General features: G+C 47.9%; 1 protein-coding gene and 1 long non-coding RNA gene across 5 annotated transcripts in view; one reads left to right on the top strand and one right to left on the bottom strand.

The window, feature by feature from the left end:
• The window catches only part of LOC139241185 (zinc finger protein 271-like), a 101,521-nt gene extending 91,347 nt beyond the window's left edge, over positions 1–10,174 (bottom strand). For 2 of the 4 annotated variants that reach the window (XR_011588809.1, XM_070869835.1), the window contains exon 1: positions 8,064–9,914. The gene's annotated coding sequence lies outside the window, so the exon portion shown is untranslated. Of the gene's footprint in view, positions 1–8,063; positions 9,915–10,045 lie in introns of those variants that run through there. The other 2 variants (XM_070869837.1, XM_070869838.1) reach the window with 2 other exon arrangements.
• LOC139241189 (uncharacterized) overlaps positions 1–20,804 on the top strand; it is a 58,354-nt gene extending 37,550 nt beyond the window's left edge. Inside the window, exons 2-3 of the long non-coding RNA XR_011588811.1 lie at positions 10,375–10,543; positions 19,582–20,804. This is a non-coding gene — a long non-coding RNA (uncharacterized lncRNA). The remainder of the gene's footprint in view (positions 1–10,374; positions 10,544–19,581) is intronic.
• The last annotated feature ends 366 nt before the right edge of the window (positions 20,805–21,170 follow it).

Here is a 21,170-nt window from a genome sequence, read left to right as displayed (position 1 = left end):
ACCGGTCAGCTCCGCCAGGCTTAGCGGAGCTTCCAGATTTTCGGCGCCCTCCGGGCCGACCTTCGGCAGGTCCTCCCACAAAACTCTACGCGCTTCCTCGCTGGACGGATCCGGAGAGAACAGAGCCCCGTAATATTCACGGACCCTGTTGTTGACGCCCTCCGGATCCGAGACGAGAGAGCCGTCGTCGGCCAGCAGCGTCAAGAGCTGCTTACGGACACTCTGCCTTTTTTCCAGCGAGTAGAAGAAGGGGGAGCCGCGGTCCAGATCCCGCAGGAACCGGATCCGCGACCTCACGAACGCGCCTCGGGACCCGACGAGCTGCAGGTCCTTCAGCGCGGCCTTCTTCGCTTCGTACACCGTCCGCAGGGCCGGGTCCTGGACGACTTGACCGAGACGGGCTTCCAGGTCGAGCACCTCTTTTTCTAGGCGCCCGACTCTGGCCGCCCGCCTCTTGGTCGACCCCCTCGCGTACTCTTGACAGAAGACGCGGACGTGAGCCTTGCCCACGTCCCACCATAGCCTCAAGGAGGGGAAGCCCCCCTGCTTCCTTCTCCAGTCGGACCAGAATCGACGGAACGAGTCCTGGAACCGCACGTCCTCCAGCAGCCGGTTGTTAAAGTGCCAGTACGCGGACCCCGTCCTCGCGCGGAGCGAAGCGAGCTCCGCCCACACCAGGTGGTGGTCCGAACACGGCACCGGCCGCATGGAGGCCGCCGGGACGCAGGAAACGTACGCCCGAGACACGTAAAGGCGGTCGACTCTAGACCATCCAACTCCAGGCCTCACCCAAGTAAAGGCGCTGGAGTCGGGGTGGAGATTTCGCCAGACGTCCACCAAGTCGAAGGACCCGACTCCTTGTGCATGAATCCCAAAAAAAGTTTAGTTTGCAGGTGCAGCAGGTAATCAGGAAGGCGAATGGAATGTTGGCCTTCATTGCGAGAGGGATGGAGTACAAAAGCAGGGAGGTCTTGCTGCAACTGTATAAGGTATTAGTAAGGCCGCATCTGGAGTACTGCGTGCAGTTTTGGTCACCTTACTTAAGGAAGGATATACTAGCTTTGGAAGGGGTACAGAGACGATTCACTCGGCTGATTCCTGAAATGAGGGGGTTACCTTATGATGATAGATTGAGTAGACTGGGTCTTTACTCGTTGGAGTTCAGAAGGATGAGGGGTGATCTTATAGAAACATTTAAAATAATGAAAGGGATAGACAAGATAGAGGCAGAGAGGTTGTTTCCACTGGTAGAGGAGTCTAGAACTAGGGGGCACAGCCTCAAAATACGGAGGAGCCAATTTAAAACCGAGTTGAGAAAGAATTTCTTCTCCCAGAGGGTTGTGAATCTGTGGAATTCTCTGCCCAAGGAAGCAGTTGAGGCTAGCTCATTCAATGTTTTCAAGTCAAAGACAGATAGATTTTTAACCAATAAGGGAATTAAGGGTTACGGGGAGAGGGCTGGTAAGTGGAGCTGAGTCCACGACCAGATCAGCCATGATCTTATTGAATGGCGGAGCAGGCTCGAGGGGCTAGATGGCCTACTCCTCTTCCTAATTCTTATGTTCTTATGTTCTTACTTGACCTCGACCTCACCAATCTACATGTCGCAGATACCAACAATGACGGACAGGTAAAGACCATTTGGTGTATCGAGCCTGTCCCAAATGGAGATACATCTCTCTATGACAGCATTGGTAGCAGTGACCACCGCACACAGTCATTGTGGAGACAAAGTCACACCGAAGAAACTCCCAAATGTGTTAAACTGGATAGAGTCAGAACATATCTAGCAGCTCAAAACTGGGCATCCATAAGGTGCTGTGGACCATCAGCAGCAGCAGAATTGTATCCCACCACAATCTATAACCTCATGGCCCGGCATATCCCTCACTCTAACATTACCATCAAGCCTGGTTCGATTAAGAGTGCAGAAGAGCATTCCAGGAGCAGCACCAGGTGTACCTTAAAATGAGGTACCAGTCTGGGGAAGCTGCAACACAGGACTACATGCATACTGAGCAGTGGAAGCAGCATGGTATAGACAAGGCTAAGCAATCCCACAATCAATGAATCAGATCAAAGCTCTGCAGTCCCGCCACATCCAGTTGTGAATGAACACAAGAACATACACAAGAACTAGGAGCAGGAGGAGGTCATTCGGTCCCTTGAGCCTGCTCCGCCATTCAATAAGATCATGGCTGATTTTCGACCTCAACACCACTTTCCTGCACTATCCCCCAATCCCTTGATTCCCTTAATATCCAATGCTGGGTTCAGTTCTACACTCACTGGTTCCCCTCCCTGGCCTCCCCTGAAGGTGCTGACTCTGGCTGGGTTCAGTTCTACACTCACTGGTTCCTTCCCTGAAGGTGTTGACTCTGGCTGGGTTCAGTTCTACACTCACCAGTTTCTCTCCAATATGTGACCCATGTGCCCAATCTCCATGTGTGAACCTCGACAGTGAGTGTCGACTGGCTATTCCACTGTCCTCACCTGAGGCCTCACACGTGCATTTTCCAGCAGGATCACTGGACCCTCCTCTCAATGTAGGATCTGTTTCCCCACCGCCCCACTATAAAATAGACTGTAGAATAGAATATAAAACCCATGGACGGTGGGACTGGTTAATAAAAACCAAAGCTCAGTACAAACACAGAGGGTGGGCTATATAGTAAGGGCTTCATTGAAACATTGCAGTGAAACGATGACTCATTGAGAGACTGGAAGGACATCATCAGAGACAATGATACAGGATACCTGCCATCGATCTAATCAATGCAGGCAATAGCACCAAACGCCGGCCACGCACACCTTCAATGGTCCCTGGTCCCTGTCAAGAAGAACATAATATGAGCAGGTGTAGGCCATACGGGCCTCGAGCCTGCTCCACCATTTAATATGATCATGACTGATCCGATCATGGACTCAAGTCCACTTCCCTGCCTGCTCCCCATAACCCCTTATCGTTTAAGAAACTGTCTATTTCTGTCTTAAATGTATTCAATGTCCCAGCTTCCACAGCTCTCTGAGGCAGCGAATTCCACAGATTTACAACCGTCAGAGAAGAAATTCCTCCTCATCTCTGTTTTAAATGGGCGGCCCCCCTAGTTCTAGTCTCCCCCATTAATGGAAACATCCTCTCTGCATTCACCTTCTCAAGCCCCCTCATAATCTTACATGTTTCAATAAGGTCACCCCTCATTTTTCTGAATTCCAATGAGTAGAGGCCCAACCTACTCAACCTTTCCTCATAAGTCAAACGCCCCTCATCTCCGGAATCTTCTCTGAACTGCCTCCAAAGCAAGTATATCCTTTCGTAAATATGGAAACCAAAACTGCACGCAGTATTCCAGGTGTGGCCTCACCAATACCCTGTATAACTGTAGCAAGACTTCACTGCTTTTATACTCCACCCCCTTTGCAATAAAGGCCAAGATTCCATTGGCCTTCCTGATCACTTGCTGTACCTGCATACTATCCTTTTGTGTTTCATGCACCAGGACCCCCTGATCCCGCTGTACTGCAGCATTTTGTAATCTTTCTCCATTTAAATAATAACTTGCTCTTTGATTTTTTTCTGCCAAAGTGCATGATCTCACACTTTCCAACATTATACTCCAGGAAGAGGGACATTCACACATTCCTCAACTGTGGAGCCAGATCTGTTCCCAAGGAATGTTTGCATTGTACTACACAGCAGGAGAGCTGATCATGCCCCTGTCTGGGCCAGGGGGTGGAATACACTGATGATCAAGAGGTAATTAACCATCGGAAGAATGGACAGGGGAACAGCAGGAAATATGTTTGATGCTGTGATTATGAAGCCCCATAAAAAGAGGACCACTTCGGAGCGAGGGCAGTGCAGTGAAGGATGCAGGGTGGTCACCTGGTCCCGGCCTACAACTCTTTTGGGGGGGGAACAAAATAAACATTAGATCAAGTGCCCCCCGATCTGGGGGACACTCCAGACACTTTTAACTGCCCTCTTTTTAAAATATTTTTTGTGTTTTTGTGGGCATTAAAATTATAAAATTTACAAGTGCCCCCTATAAAAGGGGAGGGGGACACTAAAACCCGGCAATTAAAACAAATTAAACTTAAAAACATATCAAGTCAAATTAAAATTTGGTTGCCGGGGGTGATGATGCACTCCAGTCCCTCCGGTGCCCACCTCTCGCGGAAGGCCGCGAGCGTACCGGTGGACACCGCGTGCTCCATCTCCAAGGACACCCTGGCCCGGAAGTAACCGCGGACGAGAGGCAGGCAGTCAGGCTGAATGACCCCCTCGACCGCCCGCTGCCTGGACCGGCTGATGGCACCCTTGGCCGTGCCCAGGAGCAGTCCTGCGAGGAGGCCCTCGGACCTACCTGCTCCCCTCCGCACAGGGTGCCCAAAGATCAGGAGTGTGGGACTGAAGTGCAACCAGAATTTCAGGAGCAGCCTCTTTAAATAATAAAACAGGGGCTGCAACCTCGCACACTCCATAAAAACATGGAACACGGACTCTTCCAGACCGCAGAAATTGCAGGCGGCCTGGGAGCCCGTGAACCGGCTTAAAAATTTGTTGCACAGGACTGCTCCGTGCACCACCCTCCAGGCCAAGTCCCCGATAAATAATGGGAGGACTCCCGCATAGAGTGCACTCCATCAGGGACCCCCGCCTCCTCCGGACGGCAAGATGGTGCGCCATGGCGTGTCCGGACGGCAGGCGAGGATGGCAAGGTTGAGAGTGTGCAGGAGCAGCCCGTACAGGAAACCCCTCCGCGCAGAACTGAAAGGCACGGAGGGGATTCCTTGAGGCGGCTCAAGTTGTGAGGCGCCGGCTCCCAAGGGAAGTTCCGGGGTTTGGGGCCGATGAGGAATTCCATCCGGATGGGGGTCAGTTCGGACAGGATCTCCCCACGTGCTTGAGCTGTGGAAAGTATTTTTATCTAAGCTGATACCATACGGTATTTGTGTGCCTTTTGATTAAAATGGAGTCCTGGCCCTTCCAGAACTTTCTGCATTTTAGCAGTCAGCTTGCATAAACAGCTAAACCTGCTGTTAGATGGCTGATGGCCATCAGACAGCTAGGAGACAAGTCATGCTGAGACAAGTAACCCCCCATGGTGCTCTCCTATTGTCTACACTACAGGAGTTCCATGTCACCCCACCCTTATCTTCTAGCCATTATCTCTTTCCGAGACCTCATCCATTTGATGCAAACAGATAAACTGACCAGGAAATTGAAACAATCCTGACACAATACAAGACAGGTGATAGCCCATTACCTATGACTCATGGAGTAATGGCCGTTTGGCTTTCTGATAACCCTGACAAAAGGAAATATCTGGACACCATGTCAGGACCAGGATATAGTAATTAACTCTTTATCTGTATTCACTGACTGTGAGACAGAGCAATACACAGGGAGAGGCCAGAACTTTGGTTTTACTGTATAAATATCTTGTTAAACTGAACCATTTCGGAGGTGTTCATTTAGCCCTTGACTGAGTGAAACCTACCCCTTGCGAGCAAGTAAATTAAAAAGGAAACTTCTACCGGAGCTGTAAGTGTCGGAGTCATTCTTTTCGGAGGTCGAGATTTCGACAGAGCCTCCTCGACACACCTAACGGAGTCAGGGCCCAGAGCTGTTTTTAGTGACTCGATGGCATCGGCCGCGTGGCGGACGTCGGCTGAATTAGGCGCCGCGCCAGCACGCCTGGCGCCATCCAGCCCGCTCCTCCGCCATCGAGCAGGTCCCTGACCCTGGTCATCTCACCAGCCACAGCCCTCTCGTCCGACTGCCACCTAAAACCTCGGTCGTGGAGGTACGGATTCCCAAGCAGCAAATCCTGCAGGACAGCCGCCACTCCAGCCGGTGGAGAGCTGCGCTTGGTGGAGACTTTGTTCCAGACCCTGGTGAATTCCTTGTAAAAGACAGGCAGCCCCTGGACGGTGGTCCTGACGCCCCCCAAGCTCACAAACAGGAGCTGCGTCCCGGCCTACAATCGACACCGGAACAACCAGCTGTGTGGGTGATTATAAGTTTCAGTCAAATCGTCGGGGAATTTGTCCGAGTAGTTTTGTAATCGCAGTCGAATCACAGAAGTGTTTCAAACTGTGATATTTCCCATTAGGTTTCAAGTAACTTCGTGTAGAGGTTTTGTATTGTGGGTTCTATGTTATTACAGTCGAATCTCAAGGAGGTTGTGTACTGGGGAATAACGCAAGTTCAATAAACGTACAAGTTTAAGGTTCATCCAAAACCCTGTGCCGAGTGTATTATGGCCTACTCCTGCTCCTATTTCTTATGTTGACATCCAGGGGGCTCTAGGTTTATTAGTCCCATCCTTTTTCTTTAAAGTAATATACTTCCTCTGAACCCTCATTATCGCCTCCTTGAATGCCTCCCACTGCTCTGAGACTGATTTACCTTCAACATAAGAATCCCTGCATCTACCCTGTCAAGCCCTGTAAGAATGTTGTATGTTTCAATGGGATCACCTCTCATTCTTCTAAACTCTAGAGAATATAGGCCTAGTCCACTCAATCTCTCCTCAGAGGACAATCCCCCCCAATGCAGGAATTCAGTCTGGTGAACCTTCGTTGCCATCCTCAAAGGCAAGTACATAGAAACATAGAAAATAGGTGCAGGAGTAGGCCATTCGGCCCTTCGAGCTTGCACCACTATTCAATAAGATCATGGCTGATCATTCACCTCAGTACCCCTTTCCTGCTTTCTCTCCATACCCCTTGATCCCTTTAGCCGTAAGGGCCATATCTAACTCCCTCTTGAATATATCCAATGAACTGGCATCCAACTCGGCGGTCGGGAATTCCACAGGTTAACAACTTTGAGTGAAGAAGTTTCTCCTCATCTCAGTCCTAAATGGCCTACCCCTTATCCTAAGACTGTGTACCCTGGTTCTGGACTTCCCCAACATCGGGAACATTCTTCCCGCATCTAACCTGTTTCTGTGAGATCCCCTCTTATTCTTCAAAACTCCAGTGAAGATAGGATGAGAGGGGATCTCATAGAAACATATAAAAAGTGCATCCTTCCTGAGGTAAGCAGCCAAAACTGTACCCAATACTCAGCTGCAGTCTCACCAGGGCCCTGTATAATTGCAGTAAGACACCTTTACTCTTATCCTCCAATCCTCTTGTAATAAAGGCCGACATACTATTTGCTTTCTTAATTGCTTGCTGTACCTGCATATTAATTTTGTGATTCGTGTACAAGGACACCAAGGTCCCTCTGAACACCAACATTTCCCAATCTCTCACCATTTCAAGTCGCTGTTTCCAGTCCACTTTGGCTAAATCACATCTCAGCTTAGTAAAATTGGCTTTTCCCCAATTGAGAACTTTTATTCCTGGTCTATCTTTGTCCTTTTTCACAACTACCCTAAATCTAACTGAATTATGATCACTAGCACCAACATGCTGTCCTCACTGATACCCCTCCCACCTGCCCAGCTTCAGTCCCTAATACTAAGTCCAGAACTTCCCCCTCTCTTGTTGGGCTTGCTACGTTCTGGCTAAAAAGTTCTGCTGGTTGCTGACCCCTCTGCGAAGGGAAATAGGTCCTTCCTATCCACTCTATCTCGGCCCCTCATAATTTTATACATCTCATTAAAGCTCCCCTCCAGCCTCCTCTGTTCCAAAGAAAACAAACTATTAAGAGGGTTTATGGGCTGGAGGAGGTTACAGAGATAGGGAGGGGTGAAGCCCTGGAGAGATTTGAACAAGAAGATTGAGTATTTTAAAGGTTGATGCCACCAGCCGTCTCGCCCAGCACAGAACGTGACTCACTACCAACAGGAAGGATGTTACTTTAACTACTATGAATGCATAATGAGGGGGAATCAATCTCTGTACCTTTAACTAACAGCGACATGGAAAGAGGGAAACGAATGACCTTTAAACACCTGGCCCACTTGGCACTGAAGTGTCTGGAACTCATAATAGGAACTCCAAGGAAATAAAATACTGACAGATGTTAAACTGTTTTGTTGACTAAAGAAATCTCGATTTAACTTTAAAAAAATTAATTGTTTAATGGGTTCACACAAACTCACCTGACAGGCCGACTCAGGATCCACCCCTCAAGCACCGCGATTGGTTGCAGAATACGCTGCTCCCTTGGAACACCAGCCTCTGAGCTCTCTTCCTGTTGGTTCCCAGGGCAATCAATCACCACTCACCAACATTACGCTGGCAGATGAAGTTGAGGGGCTCAGAGGAAGAAATAAATTGAGGCCGTGAATCTGAATTAAGAAATAAAATTAGAGAAGCATGATTAAATGAACGAGGAGAGGCAATATAAACGATAGGGTACAATCCTAAAGGGGGTGCATGAACAGTGAGACCTGCGGGTATATGTGCACAAATCACTGAACGTGGCAGGACAGGGTGAGAAATCAGTTAACAAAGCTTACAGGATCCTGGGCATCATGGAGTACAAAGGCAAGGAGGTTATGATGAACCATTGTAAAACACTGGTTCGGCCTCAACTGGAGCATTGTGTCCAATTCTGGGCACCGCACATTAGGATGTGATGGCCTTAGAGAGGGTGCAGAAAGATGGACAAGAATGATTCACAAGATGAGGGACTTCAGTTCCGTGGATTGACTGGAGAAGCCGGGGTTGTTCTCCTTGGAGCAGAGAAGGTTGAGAGGAGAATTGATAGAGGTGTTCAAAATCATGAGGGATCTGGACAGAGTAGATAGAGAGATACTGTTCCCATTGGCAGAAGGGTTGAGAACCAGAGGAGACGGAGTTAAGGTGATTCGCAAAAGAACCAAAAGCAACGCAAGAAAAATATTTTTTATGCAGCGAGTGGTTAGGATCTGGAATGCACAGCCTGAAAGGGTGGTGGAGGCAGACTCAATCACAGCTTTCAAAAGGGAATTGGATAGGTATCGGAAACAAAAAAACATTTGCAGGGCCGGGGGAAAGGGCGGGGCAGTGGGACTAGCTGGGAGCTGGCAAGGGCTCGACGGGCCGAATGGCCTTCCGTGCTGTAACCATTCTCTGATTGCGTGAGCAGAACCACTCTGTTCCCTGACTCAATCTAAAGCCTTCTGGATTGTGAGCATCTGTTAAACCTGCCCTGCACCTTCACTGCTCCAAGGAGAACCACCCCAGATGCTGCAGCCATCATCAGCATAGGCAGTCCCTCGAAATTAAGGAAGACTTGCTTCCACTCCTAAAGTGAGTTCTTTGGTGGCTGAACAGTCCAACACAAGAGCCACAGACCCTGTCACAGGTGGGACAGATTTTCGTTGGGCGAAGGGGTTGCTGGCACTGATTTGCCGCACGCTCCTTCTGCTGCCTGCGCCTCATCTCTTCACGCTCGCGGCGTTGAGATTCAAGGAGCTCAGCACCCTCCTGGATGCACTTTCTCCACCTCGGGCGATCTTCGGCCAGGGTCTCTCAGGTGTCAGTGGTGATGTCGCACTTCACCATGGAGGCTTTGAGGGTGTTCTTGTAATGTTTCCGCTGTCCACCTTTGGCTCGTTATCCAGTCTCGTGTTTCTGTCAGCCATCATCTTATTGAATGGCGGCAGGCTCGAGGGGCCAAATGGCCCACTCATCTCCTATTTCTTATGTTCTCCTGTATTCATGTCACTGGTCCCCATCCTGCACCTGATGGCCGCCGCGCATGCTCCCTGCCCTGTAGCGAGACAATGGCAAGCATTGTGACGTCAAGGAAGCCCCGCCCCTCTCGCATCTGCTCTCTGCGGCGGGCGAACCCATGCTTCCTAAAGATGGCGGCCGAACTCCATGCAACGCCCGACAGTAACCAAGGCTCGTCCCCGCCCGAAGCCGACTCGGCGGCCTTATTTCGGCGCTCGGGCGTGTCTGCGAGTCCGCAGGGACGCTGGGCGCGCTGCCCGGGTCGTCCGCCCACCGGCAATCGGTTGGCCCCGCGCCTGCGCACAACTCCGCCCCGCCTCACCCGGGCCCGCGCGCCGCCCGACATGGGACCCTGATGGACGGACGGTCACTTTATTCTCTCCCCTCCCGCTCTCTATCTGAGAAACTACCGGACACCTGCCTCAGGCCAGACTGGGCAGCAGGGAAGCTTCCTCATCACCCGGTGAAGGCCTCAGGCCCCGTGTCTGCACCGCGGGGAGCGGGGTCACTGGCCGTGCGGGCAGGCCCGGGTTACTGCGCCTGCGCGGCCATCTTGGTGCAGGAACAGTAGGCGGGGCTTCAGGGTCCCAGTGACCAGGAAAGAAACAACAATTTGTATTTCGAAAGCGCCTTTCACGTCCAATGTTTGGAGTGTAGTCACTGCTCCCACAGACAGCAATGTGATAACTAAAAGTTTATCTGGTCATTATGTTGATTGATGGATAACTCCCCTGTTCCTCTTCGAAATAGTGCCCTGGAATCTTTTATGTCCACCTGAGCGAGCGGACAGGTTTCTCATCCGAAAGACAGCACCTCCGACAGTACAGCACTCCCTCAGTACTGCAGTGGAATGTAAACCTAGATTTATGTGCTCAAGTTCTTGGAGTGGGACTTGAACCCACGACCTTCTGACCCAGAGGTAAGTGTGCCACCCACTGAGCCGCAGAATTATAAGACAAAAAAAACTGACACCGAGTCAAATAAGGAGAAATTAGGGCAGATGACCAAAAGCTTGGTCAAAGAGCTAGGTTTTAAGGAGCGTCTTGAAGGAAGAAAGACGGAGAGGTTTAGGGAGGGTGTTTCAGAGCCTAGGGCCTTGGCAACAGAAAGCACAGTCACCAATGGTTGAGCAATTGTAAGAACATAAGAAATAATAGCTGGAGTAGGCCATTTGGACCTTTGAGCCTAGTCTACTCAATTTCTCTTCATAGGGCAATCCCCTCATCCTTGGAACCATTCGAGTGAATCTTCATTGCATTCCCTCTATGGCAAGTATGTCTTTCCTTGGGTAAGGAGGCCAGAACTGTACACAGTACTCCAGGTTTGGCCCTGTATAATTGTAGTAAGACTTCTTTACTCTTGTACTCTAATCCCTTTGTAACAAAAGCTAACATACCATTTGCTTTCCTAATTGTTTGCTAGACCAACATGTTAACTTTCTGTGATTCATGTACAAGGACATCCAGGTCCCTCTGAATGCAAACATTTTGCAGTCTTTCAACATTCAAAACATATTCTGTTTTTTGTTTTTCCAACCAAAGTGAATAACTTCACACTTCCCCACATTATAATTATAATGGGGCAGAAATTCCGAGGAGTATTTTCCACGAGCAAATCAATAAAGAATAGAAATAAAATGCGCACTTACCTGAAGCTGCTGCGCCTGCTGGAACTCCCGATCCACAGGCCCCCTCTCCCTGCGACACACAGCAGGAGTCTGCAGGAGTCACATGTGCCTGGACACCCAATCACAGGTAAGTATTTTCTCATTCATCGTAAGAGGAGTAAGTTACGAAACTCCTATAACAATGAATGAGAAAAACCCCAAATCACAAAAATTACATAAAACATTTACAAAATACCTCACACAATAAACTAATAGAAATTAAAAAGTTTTTTAAAAGAAAAAAAATTGCCGATTTTTAAAAAAAAGTTAGGGTTAGGGTTTAAATAACATTATCTGAGTGGGCAGGGTTTTAACATAAATGTGTTTTAAAAATTTTTATTTTAATCATGTTTTTAAACTCTTATGCCTGTAAAGGTGGGCTATGCACCTCCTTTTTCAGACGCAAGAGTTTTGAGGACATTTACGGTGCAAGATATGGGTAAACAGCCCAAACTTCCACGTACAAATGTCCTTGCTCCCGATCTGTGGATCATTTGACAAGCTCCAGCTTGATAGATCGGAAAAGCAGGTTTTCAGCAAATGTGCATTGTGCGCTGAAAAGTGACTTTTCCGATGCCTTCCCGGATCCGTAGAAACTTCGTACGGGCCCGGGATGTCGGAAATTCTGCCACAATAACTTTTATTTATATAGCGCCTTTAATGTAGTAAAACATCCCAAGGCACTTCACAACAGTGTTACAGAGAAACAGATACATTTGACACAGAGCCACAGAAGAAATTAAGGCAGATGATCAAAAGCCTGTTTAAGGAGTTAGGTTTTAACGAGCGTCTTAAAGGAGGAACGAGAGGTAGGGAGGCAGAGAGGTTTAGGGAGGGAGTTCCAGAGCTTGGGGCCCAGGCAGCCAAAGGCACGTCCACCGCTGATTGAGCAGTTATAATGAGGGATGTTCAATAGGCCAGAATTTGAGGAGCGCAAACATCTTGTGGGATTGTGAGGCTGAAAAAGATTACAGAGAAATTATTGTATTCAATTTGTCATGTTATTGCCCACGCAGTCAACCTGTCTATATCTCTCTGCAGCCTCTTTGCAATGCAAAAGGGTTAATTAACAACCTTGTAGTAAAGAAGCATTTTGGGGAAGAGTGACCATAATGATAGAATTTCATATTAAGTTTGAAAGTGATTTAAGTTCCTATTTGAAACTAGTGTCTTAAATCTAAACAAAGCAAATTACGTAGGTATGAGGGGCGAGTTGGCTAAGGTAGATTAGAAAACTACATTAAAAGGTATGGTGGTAGACGAGTAATGGCGAACATTTAAAGAGTTAATACATAATTTACAACATACATTCCTTTAAGGCACAAAATCCCCACAGGGAAAGTTATCCAACTATGGCTAACAAGACAAATTAAAGATCGTCTTCGATCAAAGGAAGAGGCTTATTATGTTGCCAAAAAGAGCAGTAAGCCTGAGGATTGGGAGGATTTGAGAATTCAGCAAAGGACCAAGAAACTGAAAGAAAAGGAAAATAAAATATGGGAGTAAACTAGCAAGAGGCATAAAAACAGACTGTAAAAGCTTCTATAGGTGTATAAAAAGGAAAAGATTAGCGAAGGTAAATGTGGGTCCCCTATAGGCTGAGACAGGAGAAATTATAATGGGAAATAAGGAAATGGCAGAGAAATTAAACGAATACTTTGTGTCTGTCTTCACGGAAGAAAACACAAAACATCCTGGAAATAGTGGAGAACCAAGGGTCTGGCGAGAATGAAGAACGGAAAGAAATTAGTAATAGTAAAAAAAAGTACTGGAAAAATGAATAGAACTGAAAGCCAATAAATCCCCTGGATCTGATGGTCTACATCCTAGGTGGCTATAGAGATAGTGGATGCATTGGTTGTCATCTTCCAAAATTCCAGATTCTAGAACGGTTCCCGCAGATTGGAAGGTAGCAAATGTAAAACCACTATTTAAGAAAGGAGTGAGAGAGAAAACGGGGAAGTACAGACCAGTTAGCCTGACATCAGTAGGAGGGAAAATGCTAGAATTTATTATTAAGGACGTGGTAACAGGGCACTTAGAAAATAATAATAGGATTGGACACAGTCAACACGGATTTATGAAAGGGAAATCATGTTTGTCAAATCTGTTGAGTTTTTTGAGGTTGTAACTAGTAGAATAGATAAGGGGGGAGGGGCAGTATTGTGGTGTGTTTGGATTTTCAGAAGGCACACATCAGGTTATTAAACAAAAGTAGGGGTCGTGGGATTGGGTGTAAAATACTAGCATGGATTGAGGATTGGTTCATTGACAGGAAAGATAGAGTAGGAATAAACGCTTCATTTCCGGGCTGGCAGGCTGTAACTAGTGGAGTACCGCAAGGATCGGTGCTGGGCCCCAGCTATTCACAATCTATATCAATAATTTGGATGAGGGGACTAAATATAATATATCCAAGTTTGCTGAGGATACAAAGCTAGGTGTAAATGTAAGTTGTGAGGAGGATGCAAACAGGCTTCAAGGGGATATAGACAGGCTAAGTGAGTGGGCAAGAACATGGCAAATGGAATATAATGTGGAAAAATGTGAAGTTGTCCACTTTAGTAGGAAAAATAGAAAAGCAGAGTATTTTTTAAATGGTGATTGGGAAGTGTTGGTATTCAGAGGGACCTGAGTGTCCTTGTACACAAATCACTGAAAGTTAACAAGCAGGTACAGCAAGACATTAAGAAAGCAAATGGTACTTTGGCCTTTATTACAAGATGATTTGAGTATAAGAGTAAACACGTCTTACTGCAATTATATAGGGCCTTGGTGAGACCACACCTGAGTATTGTGTACAGTTTTGATCTCCTTACCTAAGGAAGGATATACTTGTCATTGAGGGAGTACAACGAAGGTTCACCAGACTGATTCCTGAGATGATGGGGGGGATTGTCCTATGAGGAGAGATTGCGTAGACAAGGCCTATATTCTCTAGTTTACAGAATTAGAGGTGATCTTAGTGAAATGTACAACATTTTTACAGGGCTTGACAGGATAGATGCAGGGAGGATGTTTCCCCCTAACTGAGGAGTCTAAAACCAGAGGACACAGTCTCAGAATAAGGGGTTGGCCATTTAGGACTGAGATGAGGAGAAACTTCTTCACTCAGAGGGTGGTGAATCATTAGAATTCTCTACCCCAGAGGGCTGTGGCGGCTCAGTGAGTATATTCAAAACAGAGATGGATAGATTTTTGAATATTAAGGGAATCAAGGCATATTGGGACAGTGCAGGAAAGTGGAGTTGAGGTAGAAGATCAGCCATGATCTTATTGAATGGCGGAGCAGGCTCGAATGGCTTACTCCTGCTCGTAATTCTTATGTAAACACTCACAGGTTAGATGCAGAATAAAGCTCCCACTATACTGTCCCATCAAACACTCCCTGGAAAGGAACAGTATGGGTTAGATACAGAGCAAATCTCCTTCTATACTGTCCCGTTAAAGACACCCAGGGCCGGTCCAGCACGGGTTAGACACAGATTAAAGCTTGCTCTGCACTGTCCCACAAAACGCTCCCAAGGTATATACAGCACAGGTTAGACAGAGTGTAAAACCTTCCCTATGCTGTCCTGTCAAACATTCCGAGGGCAGATACAGCTTGGGTTAGATTCTGATTAAAGGTCCCAATGCACTGTCACATCAAACACTCCCAGGGCAGCTGCAGCACTAGTTAGATACAGAGTAAACCTCGCTCGACATTCTTCCACGGCAGGTACAGCACGGGTCAGATACAGAGTAAAGCTCCATTTACACTGTCCCATCAAACACTCGCAAGGCAGGTACAGCACGGGGTTAGAAACAGAGTAAACTCCCTCTACACTGTCCCATCAAACATCCCAGGGTAGGTACAGCATGGGTCAGATACAGAGTAAAGCTCCCTCTACACTGTCCCTTCAAAGACTCCCAGGGCAGGTTGAGCACAGGATAGATACAGAGTAAAGCTCCCTCTACACTGTCCCATCAAACACTCGCAGGGCAGGTACAGCACGGGTCAGATACAGAGTAAAGCTCCCTCTACACTGTCCCATCAAACACTCCCAGGGCAGGTACACGGGCATGTTACCAATACCTTCCCTGGATCCCAAGGCTAGGAGAAGCACTATGCAAGGTATGGGGAGCTCGAACTTGTCCATGAGAGTAACGGAAGGTAAGAGAACTGAAATAATCCAGAGTAATGAGCTGTTATTTGTGGCTCAGTGGCAGCACTCTTGTATCTGAGTCAGAAGGTTGTGGGTTCAAGTCTAACTCCAGAGTCTGGAGCATAAAATCTAGGCCGACATTCCAATGCAGTACAGAGGAAGTGTTTTACGTGTAACTTCCTCTACAGTGTCCCATCACTCTCAGGGCAGGTGCAACATGGTTAGAAACAGAGTAAAGTTCCCTTGATACTGTCCCATCAAACACTCCCTGAGCTGGTACAACATGGGATAGATATAGAGTAAAGTTCCCTCTACACTCTCCCATCAAAAGGTAATTGATTGGCAGTAAAGCGCGTTTGGACATCCTGAAGTGGTGAAACTCTTCCTTTAACAAAGGAGAAAAGGCTCAAAAATGGAAGAGTCGGTAACTGGACAATTAGTCCCCTCTTGGAGAAATCAAGGAATCGACTCACTGTATGTAGGCAACAAAGCTGATTTGTTTGACAGAGGGTGCAGAAAAGATTTACAAGAATGATTCCAGGGATGAGGGACTTCAGTTACGTGGATAGACTGGAGAAGCCGGGGTTGTTCTCCTTGGAGCAGAGAAGGTTGAGAGGAAATTTGATCGAGGTGTTCAAGATCATGAGGGGTCTGGACAGAGTAGATAGAGAGAAACTGCTCCCATTGGTGGAGGGGTTGAGAACCAGAGAACACAGATTTAAGGCGATTGGCAGAAGAACCAAAGACGACATGAGGAAAAACGTTTTTGCGCAGCGAGTGGTTAGGATCTGGAATGCATGGCTTGAGAGGGTGGTGGAGGCAGCTTTAATTGTGGCTTTCAAAAAGGAATTGGATAATACACGAAGGTGAACATTTGCAGGTCGACAGGGAAATGGCGGGGGAGTGGGACTGGCTGAAGTGCTCTTGCAGAGAGCCGGCACAGGCTCGACGGGCCAAAAGGTCTTCTGTGCTGTAACAATTCTATGATTCGATGAAATCCGGAAAATTAAACACCAGCCCAGTTATAGGGATTCATTATATCAGTAACAACAAAACCCAACTGTCAGAGTGAATATGGTTCAGTCGGGATGTGATTAACAGCAAAATCCAACCGCTGCAGTCACTTGTGAACTCGGTGTGTCAGCAGGTTCGATGACCGAGTGAATCCCTTCCCACACTCAGAGCAGGTGAACGGCCTCTCTCCAGTGTGAACTTGTTGGTGTCTCAGCATATCATTTCTGCTTTTAAAGCTCTTTTCGCAGTGAGAACATTTAAACGGTCTCTTATTGGTGTGAACAAGTTGGTGTACAGTGAGCTGGGATGAACGAGTGAATCCCATCCCACACACACAACAGGTAAAAGGTCTCTCCCCGGTGTGAACTCGCTGGTTTTCAGTGAGGGTGAATGAACGAGTGAATCCCTTACCACAGACAGAGCAGATGAACGGCCTCTCTCCAGTGTGAACTCGTTGGTGTCTCAGATGATGAGATGACTTAACAAACCGTATCCCACATACGGAGCAGACGAACGGCCTCTCCCCAGTGTGAACTCGCTTGTGTTCAGTGAGGGTGGATGAACAAGTGAATCCCTTTCCACACTCCGAGCAGGTGAACGGCCTCTCCCCAGTGTGAACTCGCTTGTGTCCAGTGAGGGCGGATGAAGAAATGAATCCCTTCCCGCACTCAGAGCAGGTGAACGGTCTGTCCCTGGTGTGAACTCGCTGGTGTGACTGTAGGCTGGATGACTGAGTGAATCCCTTCCCACACATGGGGCAGGTGAACGGCCTCTCCCCGGTGTGACTGCGTCAATGAGTTTCCAACAGGGACGGGTAATTGAATCCCTTCCCACAGTCCCCACATTTCCATGGTTTCTCCATGGTGCTGGTGTCCTTGTGTCTCTCCAGGATGGATGATCAGTTGAAGCCTGGTCCACACACACAACACGTGTACGGTTTCTCCCCACTGTGAATGGTGTGATGTTTTTTCAGGCTGTGTAACTGGTTAAAACTCTTTCCACAATCAGTGCACTGGAACACTCTCACTCGGGTGTGTGTGTCTCGGTGCTTTTCCAGTCACACTGATGTTTGAAACCTTTTCCCACAGACAGAACAAACATTAGGTCCTGATGAATCGAGTGACTCTGTCAGATCTTGACATCAGGTTTGGTTCGAGTTTCCCATCTGCAAATCCTCCCTTTATAATATCCTGTAAAAGGAATTTACAAAGGTCAGCACTGGAAGTGCAGGATAGAAATTGAGGACAGATAATTCTAGCTCTATGGAACATTCTTTCCTCTCGTTCCCCCAAATCTAAACCCCTGTTCCACACACTCCCTCCCTGAGCTGAAATCCAAACCCATCGCACCATCTCCAACATTTCTTTCCTGCACTCCCAGTTTTCTCCCTCCCTCCCTCTGCTCTGGTTGGGTTCAGTTCTTCACTCGCTGTGTGCAGAGTGAGAATAAAATCAATGAGTCAATCATTTTCTCTCCTGGTCACTGGGACCCTGAAGCCCCGCCCACTTTCTTCCTGCATCAAGAAGATCGCGCATGCGCTGTGATCCCACCCTGTCTAAAATGGCGGCCAGTGACCCCGCGGTGCACACACGGGGCCCGGGGGCTCCTATGCAAGGCCTGAGGCCTTTACTGGGGGATTATAAAGATTCTTGGCCCACCCAGGGGTCCAATTCCTCCCCTGTGCCCACAATCTGGGGTGGGGCCAGTGTTCGGTAAGAGCGGAGTCAGTGAGTTTCTCAGATGGGGAGCAGGAGAGGAGGAGGGGAGAGAATAAAGGGAACTCCCGCCCCGAGAGTCCGCCCATCCGGGTCCCGAGCCCAGTTTCCAAAGTTTGGCGGAGTGCGCTCGAGGGACACATGACCGGGGCCCACGGCCTGATTGACGGGAGCTTCCAACCAATGGGGAGCGAGCAGGGTGGTGTAGGGGGAAAATGGGAAGGCTTCTCCTCCCACGAGCGGGCCCCCTGATATAGAGGGTCGACACTCGCCCCAACCCGCGTAGCAATTGTCGAAGTTAGCAGACAGACGGATGGCAAGGTATAACGATCTTTAATTACGAACATCCGGGAACACCTCTCATCACAGCCCCCTGTGAATGGAGATGTTCCTCGTGTAACAAAATCACACGACATTTAACATTTCACAAACCCCTTCACCCCCCGGTACGACCCTCCCCGATCTCCAATTGGGTTACCTTATGAGTAATACTTTGGATTGACATACCCCAAGGCAGCCTTAGACCCGACTAAGACTTCATCCGGTCAGAATTTGCTGATTCTCCTTGGTGCCCGTGAGTCTGCCTCGAGCCTCTTCACAAGGTCTTATCAATGTCTGTTTAGGTTCTCACATCGTATCCTGTCGGATATTTATCTAATGTCCTGGTACATATTGAATTAATAACTTCTGGAGCCTTGATACTGGAATGTGCAAGGCCGAAGAGAGGCCTTTTACCTCCTTTGGGTCAGTGCAGGAACCAGCACTTTAACCCTTGTCCCGCTGGTACCGCTAATGCCAAATTTCTCTTACAATTCCCCCCTTTTGGCCCTTGGCCAGACGCCAAGTGGGCCATATTCCCTGAAACTACCTCCCTGTGGGCAAGTCTCAGATGTGTCTGTTCGACTGGGTGGCCATCTCCCAAACTTCAGGACCTCCTGTGACTTCTCCCGCAGAGCTATATAAGGTAAGCCCCTTTTGCAGGATTGTTTAAATTTTTATCCCTCATTGTCTTAATCATAGTGCGTGCTCTGACGTATCGTTTGGCCTGTTTAATTTATGCACAAGTTAGCCCTACCAGTACCATCAGGACCAGGCCTTGTATTACTACAAGTGCATGTGATATAATTCTTATCCATGGGTGGATCTGAATATCTGAGTACCAAGGCTGGTCGGCCAGCATTGTGTTAGTGTCCCTTTGTAGGTTTGTCAATTTCTTCCATCAGCTGGATATAGTGTCATCTTTGGTTTTGGATTCATTGCACCAATCGTTCCTCACTTAATTCGGGTATCTGTTTATCTTGCGGTTCCCATACCGCTACCTTGTACCCTTCTCAGAGGGTATCCGTGACCATTCTGTGGATAATTTCCATTGTCTCGGGATGTATGTGGTATCCATTTATGTTTATTTTTCCCATAGGCCTGAAACAGAAGATAGGGTTGGTGATGACACAGGGGGTGACTCCTCCCCTGGTCTTAATCATCGGGTTGGCTGCTCCCGTGCTCACACACCAATCTCCATTCCCTTGTGGAGCAGTGATTGTTTCGGAATCGTGTTCGAGAGGAGTGATACTCAGCATGCATCCGTTTGGTGGAATCTGCAATCATCATTTGTCATTCGTGGCGTACCTCGACATAAAATCACGATTATTTTTATAGCAATCGGTTATGTCAATGCCTTTGGTACTAATTTAATCACCTGTCTGGTAACGTAACTGTGTTCGGTTTCTTCACTGATACTGTCGGTTTGGTATAAGGGGCCTCCCTTTGTTACGTCATACTGTGGTATTGCGCCTGTAGGGCTTGGTTATCCATGTCCCTCCAGTAAACCCCTTAAAATTTGCGTTAAGTTGTTAACCCGGTCGTTTATTGCATACAGGTCTATGGAATTCATCGTCGTAGCCCCTGCCGCATAACTCGTGCCTAGTGTTTCCAGTATTCCCCTTTTTGTTCAACCTTGTCCTGTTCCCTTTCTGACATTAAATCTCAGGGTAGTGGATTCCGGGCCTTCGAGGATCCGTTGTGTCAGGTTCTGGGAAAGACTAATAGTCTCATTCCCACAGAAGCTAGGAAGAATGATATCCGTTAGGTTTAGGTTAAGTAGTCGCTGACGCACCCCAAATTATATCCTTTCTTTTGATTCTTTTATTACTAGTCTCCCTTTGGCTCCAGTCTTTATGGACGGGCTTATGGGGGGACTTGCGTGGTTGTGCTGGAAAGAGTTGTTGTCCCCAGGGTGGTTGTCTAGGCAGCAGTAGGGCTTCCCAGGGTCCCTTTGGACATGTTTGGTGTCCCAGCCGGACCTTTATTTTGGGTCCACTACATTGTCATCTTTCCTCCACATTCCATCCGCCCCCCTTTTAAGGTTGAAACATAGAAACATAGAAATTAGGTGCAGGAGTAGGCCATTTGGCCCTTCGAGCCTGCACCGCCATTCAATGAGTTCATGGCTGAACATGCAACTTCAGTACCCCATTCATGCTTTCTCGCCATACCCCTTGATCCCCCTAGTGGTAAGGACTTCATCCAATTCCTTTTTGAATATATTTAGTGAATTGGCCTCAACAACTTTCTGTGGTAGAGAATTCCACAGGTTCACCACTCTCTGGGTGAAGAAGTTTCTCCTCATCTCGGTCCTAAATGGCTTACCCCTTATCCTTAGACTGTGACCCCTGGTTCTGGACTTCCCCAACATTGGGAACATTCTTCCTGCATCTAACCTGTCTGAACCCATCAGAATTTTAAACATTTCTATGAGGTCCCCTCTCATTCTTCTGAACTCCAGTGAATACAAGCCCAGTTGATCCAGTCTTTCTTGATAGGTCAGTCCCGCCATCCCGGGAATCAGTCTGGTGAACCTTCTCTGCACTCCCTCAATAGCAAGAATGTCCTTCCTCAAGTTAGGAGACCAAAACTGTACACAATACTCTAGGTGTGGCCTCACCAAGGCCCTGCACAACTGTAGTAACACCTCCCTGCCCCTGTACTTAAATCCCCTTGCTATGAAGG

Source organism: Pristiophorus japonicus (genome assembly GCF_044704955.1).
Source record: "Pristiophorus japonicus isolate sPriJap1 chromosome 24 unlocalized genomic scaffold, sPriJap1.hap1 SUPER_24_unloc_1, whole genome shotgun sequence".
Lineage (NCBI taxonomy): Eukaryota > Metazoa > Chordata > Chondrichthyes > Pristiophoridae > Pristiophorus > Pristiophorus japonicus.
The sequence above is the reverse complement of the archived record's forward strand: the minus strand, read 5'-3'. Positions and strand labels throughout refer to the sequence as shown.